We start from the raw sequence: 6,149 nt of genomic DNA on the forward strand, positions 1-6,149 counted from the left end.
GTGATGAGAGATGTCCAGGTGTGGCTCGTGGACACTGAAAGTATGCAGGAGCGCAGAGCCTGATGGAGGAGAAGTCATGAGATTGTTTAGAGCCATTCTGTACCTGGTGGTAATGCTGGCCTGGAGCTCTTGGAATACAGAAAAGGACATACTAGTCCCTGGGATAAGCAGCTAATAGTAGGAAGCAGCCTGCCTCTGGCTGGCTTTAAGACCAGGGGAGTCTAAGGTGTGGTTTGCAGAGACCGGAAGAGGCAGGAGCAAGAAGCGGGCTGGGGAGGAGGCCCGTGCGCTGGTTCGGCCTCTCCCGGGCCAGGTGAGGGCCGGGCGGAGCTCATGTGCCGCAGGTGGGTGACAGACGGTCTCCGGCAGCCCAGCCACCATCGGGGCAGACACCGGGCGAAGCCGACGGCCAGGGTTTCCCTCAGGAGCCCTTCGCGCCTTTGGGGAGCAGCAGCGGATTCTCCGGGTCCTTCCCTGTCCTCTGCTGTCTCTGCTGCTCCAGAAGGTAGGAGGGGGCCACACCAAAGGGGGACACTGGAGCGAGTCACTCATCCTGACGCGCTTGGCAACAGCTGGGCCTGAAAATGTCTGCTGGTGTTAAGTATTTGAACCCTTGCCCGCTGCCTACGTCCAGCGCAGATCTGGTCCAAGTGCCTTCCCTGTCCACCAGCACCAGCAAAGACACATTTCCGCATGGATATTGCCACAGCTGGGCTACACAGAGGGGCGCTTGGAATAGATCACACAGACCATAAGCCGGGCGGAGAAAACACATTTGCAGGACCCCAAAACAGCAGATCCTAGAAGGAAATCATTTGTCCAAAAGTACAAATAAAAACATATTTTTCCCTGTTTTGGGGCTCATTTTCTTTTCTTTTTTTTTCTCTTCTTTTTCTTACTCTTTTTTTCCTTTCATTTTTTCTATTTTTATTCTCCAGATTATTTTTCTCTTTTTTCTTTCATCTTTTATTTCTCATTGTTCTGTTATTTCATCTAATTCTGTAAATATTCTACACCTTAATAAGATCCTTTGTCTCCTGTTTCCCCCTTTCTCATCTATTATAATTATTATTACTATTTTTTTGAGGCAGGGTCTCACTTTGGAGTCCAGACTGGTCTCAAACTCACTATGTAGCCCAGGCTGGCCTTGAACTTGTGGTAATCCTCCTGCCTCAGCCTCCCAAGTTCTGGGATCACAGGTGTGTGCTAATTCTTAAAAAACATTTTTGCATTCTTCCATTCCCAACTCCTAATTAAGCTTTACTAATTGTTAAATGGTAGTTAGCTAACTCTGTTATTACTATTGAATCCTTTTCTATAATTACTAGAGGTATAGTTATTGCATTTAGTAGATAAATTTGACATATGCCAATATTTGATTAATCTTAGAGTTTATACTATAATTGTAGATTTATTTTCCAAAGTCGAGGGTGGTACATTATTTGTTCTTACGATATGTCAATATCCAGTTTGTTTTAGATGGCATTACTATTGCTGATTTATTTGATATTGCTGGGCTCACACAGTTGTTGTTATTAATAGGTTTTCTCTGTATAACAATTCCCAGATTATCTTTGTGACATTAAAAATACTGCAGTCCATTTCTGGAGAAATGGGTTCTGGGGCCAGTTACATTGCTCACTTCTGTTAATTTTAGGGGAAGAAGGCAATCTCAGGACAGAGGCAAAGGACTGTAGTTAGCTATGCTCTGAGTACACCACTGAAAAGCAGACTAACTAAAGAGATCCCCAAGCCAGGTGTGGAGGCGCAGGCCTGTAATCCCAGCACTCGGGAGGCTGAGGCAGCAGGATTGCTGTGAGTTCACAGTGAGACCCTGTCTCAAAAAAACAAAAAACACAAAAAAGCTAAAGAGATCCCCATACTAGCAACAAGTCTTTCCAGTGTAAGTGACAGAACAAACAAAAAACATTAGAAAGATGACGGTGAAACAAAACGCCTCCCAAAACTCCCAGCTCCCCCAAAGCTGATCCATGGGCCATTGACAGGGAGGAAAGCAAAAGCCACAGAGCCAAATTATTTGAAAGGATAAGAGAAGAGACTAAAAAACAGGTCAATAAACAAGGTGCTGGGTGGGCTCGCAAAAGATAGAGCTAATCAGATAATGGAGTTAATAAACAACACAATCATGGAGTTTACAGAAGACACTAACAAAAAGCTAACTGAGCTAAACAAAATGGTACAAAACGTGACTGACCAGTTCAGTGAATAATTAGAATAGGTTCATGAAAATGTTCTAAACAGAAATTCAGGAGATCAAAAATTATATTGAAAGTATGGGCAGCAGAAGGGACCGATATCAGGAAAAAGTATCAGAATGAATGCTTTCCAAGACCAGTTACTCACCGATACCATAAAAACAACAAGAGAACATGAAAAACGGATCCAATAGCTGCTAGGTGATATATACTGTCGAGGCAGTTTGTTCTGTCTTGGTTAAAATTATATACAGGTTTCGCAGCCATTCAAGGACAAAATATTGATGAGCCACATTGGTTAGGTTTCATTAACCAATACACAGCTGAATGGCTACATAATGTTTACTACTTGTGCTGATATCTGTTATTTCTCTCGTGACTATTAAACTTGGTTCTTAGCAAATAAACCCTTTAAGGCAAAATTTACCTCATTTGAGTTTTGACCCTGAAACACAGTGTGCCACAGACTAAAGACTTCTGTTTCTCCTTCTATTTTCTTCAACCAGAAATATTTCTCAAGTGTCTACATGTTCTAGAAGAGGAATTTTTCAAAGGTGTCACATCAAATTTCAGGCTTCAAGTATTTAAAAATTACAAACATGCATTCTACAGTGAGATTGTATAAGGATGTTGTCCGTGGTGAGACTCACTGCATTGTTTTATTTTTTTCCGTAGTGAATTTTATGAACTACGCATTCCATTCAATAGTCACATGTTTAAAAAGCATTGTTGTAAGTGTTAATGGAGGAATGTGTTCCTTCATTGTATTTGAGAGTTTCATGTTAATGCTTTTGATATTAAATTAAATGTGCCTTAAAAAAGAAATAATAGTAGAAAACTTTCCAAATATTGGGAAAGAATTAAACATACAGGTAAGTGAGGCATATAGAACCTCAAATGATTGAAAGAGAACTTGTCCACATCATATCATAGTCAAAATACCAGAAATCCAACACAGGGACAAAATCTTAAAAGCCATAAAGAAAAACAAATCTCTTATAAGGAAAACCCATTAGAATTACATCACACTTCTTAACACAAACCTCAAAGGCCAACAGAGCTTGGAGTGAACTGTTTCAAGCCCTAAAAGACAGCATTCCAACCCAGATTTATGTACCCTATAAAACTCTTTTAAAATTGATAGAGAACTAAGGTATTTCCATGACAAAGAGCACCTCAAGAGATTTATGAGCATTAAACCGGCACTACAAAAATTTTTCAAGTATGTCCTAGAAGAGACAATGAAGTAAAAAATGCCAAAAATCCAACAGGATCAATAAACCAGGTAGGGCGAACAGCTAAACAGAAATGGTGGGGGATCAGCAACAAAAAAATAATGCAATGACAAGAATAAGTTGATATATTTCAGCAATGATTCCCAATGTGAATTGTCTCAATTCTCCAATCAAAAGACAGATTTTTTTTTTTTTTTTTTGTACCAGGGATTAAACTTGGGTCCTTGTGCTTGCAAGGCAGGCCACCGAACCGCTGGGCTAAATCCACAGCCCCAAAAGACACAGATTGAAGAGTAGATCAAGAAACAACACAAGATACTGACTAACAGGATGCAAAAAGTCATCAAAAAGATGCTTACATTGTGACAAGTAAGATCCATCCCTGGAATGCAGGGATGGTTCCACATATGCAAAGCAATTAATGTAATCCATCGCATAGACAAAAGCAAGGACAAATATATGATCATCCCAATTGATGTGGAAAAAGCATTCAACAAAATTCAACATCCATTCACAATAAAAATCCTGAAGAAAATAGGTATAGAAGAACCTTATTTCAATCTAACAAAATCCATTGATGGAAAACCAATGGTCAACATCATATTAAATGGTGAGAAGCTGAAAGCTTTCCCTCTAAAATCAGAAACAAGACAAGGATGTCCACTAACACCTCTGCTGTTCAATATAGATCTTAAAACATTAGCCAGAGCAATCAGGCAAGAAAAAACAATGGATATATAAAGGAAAGGAAGAAATTAAATTACCATTATTTGCAGATGACATGCTCCTCTATGTAGAAGACTGAAATATTTCTTTTTCCTAGTGGACCGATATCTAGAATATGAGATGAACTCAGAAAAATTAGACCACCCCGAAATAAAGACCCAATCAAAAGCCGAGCAAGAGAAATGCATAGACACTTAGCAGAAAAAATACAAATGGCCAATAAATGTTTGAAGAAATGCTCCACATCCCTGGGCATCAGAGAAATGCCAATGAAAACAACTCTCGGATTCCATCTTGTTCCAGACAAAATGGCCATCACCCAAGAAATTAGATAACAACAAATGCTGGTAAGACTGCAGTGAAAAAGAAACATTCTTTTTTATGTAGTTGGCAGGACTGTCAAGTAGTATGACCATTATAGAAATCAGCACGGAGTTTCCTCAAAAAGTTAACAATGGAAGTCCCATTCACCTCTGCTATTTCCCTTCTAGGTGTCTTCCCAAAAGGGTTAAAGGCACGATAGTACAGTGATCCACACACGCACATGTTTATTCACAATAGCTAAATCTTGGAAGCAGCTTCTATGTTTATCAAACGAATAAAGAAAACATGGTATACAGTCTCAACTACATAGTGAGACCCTGTCTCAAAAAACCAAAAGAAAAAAGAAAGAAAGAAGAAAGAAAACATGGTATTTACACATATAGAGTACTACGCTGCCACAAAGAAGGATAAACTTGAGTCATTTGTAGGCAAATAGATACACATTGAGACCATAATTCTAAGTGAAACCAATCAGACATGCAGGCTTAAATATTGCGTGGTTCTCTTGTATGAGAAACCCAAAATATAAATAAAGATCAAAATAACAGATAGATAATGGCAGGGCGGGGAGGCCTTTGGCTGGGAGAGGTAACAAATGCCTATAATCTCGGCGCTCCAGCAGGAGGAACTGCAAATTTGAGCCCAGAAAAGCAGTGACTTATTGAGACCCCGTCTCAAACTTTGAAAAGGACTGCAGATGTCATTCATTCAGTGCGAAGGTCCTGGGTTCAACCCTCAGCACTGGGGGAAAAAGAAGGGAAGAGCTTTGGCTTCAGTCCTGCTTTCCTTCTCAGTTCCCCAGTTTGTAGGATGTCGTTTCAGTGGAATCCACTTGAACAGCTCAACATTTTTATAGTGATGATAACATGCCCATTATGATGATAAGGATAGGGTTTGGATAAGATTTCTCCACATCGGCCATGTGACACCTGCTGGCTCTCACGTGGTGAACTTGCTGATCAGAGTGTGTTAGCTATTAAAGTTTTAAACTATTTGACCTACATGACAGGTGTGCAGGAGCTCAGGCTCAGGTGGCCCTCATTTGGCACAAGGGCCACCCAAGATGTAAAGCAGTACTGTAGTTCTCAAGCCTGCCACTGATTAGTATCATGGGGTAGGGCATAAATACCAGTGACACCTGGGCTTCACCTTAAACAATAGAAGTAGAATCTTTTAGCCTGGCGTGGTGGCACACGCCTGTGATCCCAGCACTCGGGAGGCTGAGGCAGAAGGATCGCTGTGAGTTCGAGACCAGCCTGGGCTACATAGTGAGTTCCAGGTCAGTCTCGACTACATAGTGAGACCCTGTCTCAGAAAACAAAACAAACAAACAAAAAATTAGAATCTGTTGGGGGTGTGTGCAGTGATTAGTATTTTTCAAAAGCTGTAGTAAGGCAGCCACAGTAGAGAAATATCAAAAACCTTCCCCAGCAATACCTACACCACTTAAATATCTTCCTTTGAATCATAAGCTGCTGCCAAAGCTTCACCCTAACCCACATAAAGAATGAAAGTAAAGGTACAGCTCTACTGGTCACCAGGGAAACAGACTACTGGTTACTAGGGAAACTGCAGCTGTCCAGGCTCCAGACGCTGGTCACCTGCACTGGTTTACTGGACACTTTGACCTTCACTGCTGACATAGGTG

This window comes from Fukomys damarensis, unplaced genomic scaffold (genome assembly GCF_012274545.1).
Source record: "Fukomys damarensis isolate Sample0158 unplaced genomic scaffold, DMR_v1.0_HiC HiC_scaffold_12, whole genome shotgun sequence".
Classification (NCBI taxonomy): Eukaryota; Metazoa; Chordata; class Mammalia; order Rodentia; family Bathyergidae; genus Fukomys; species Fukomys damarensis.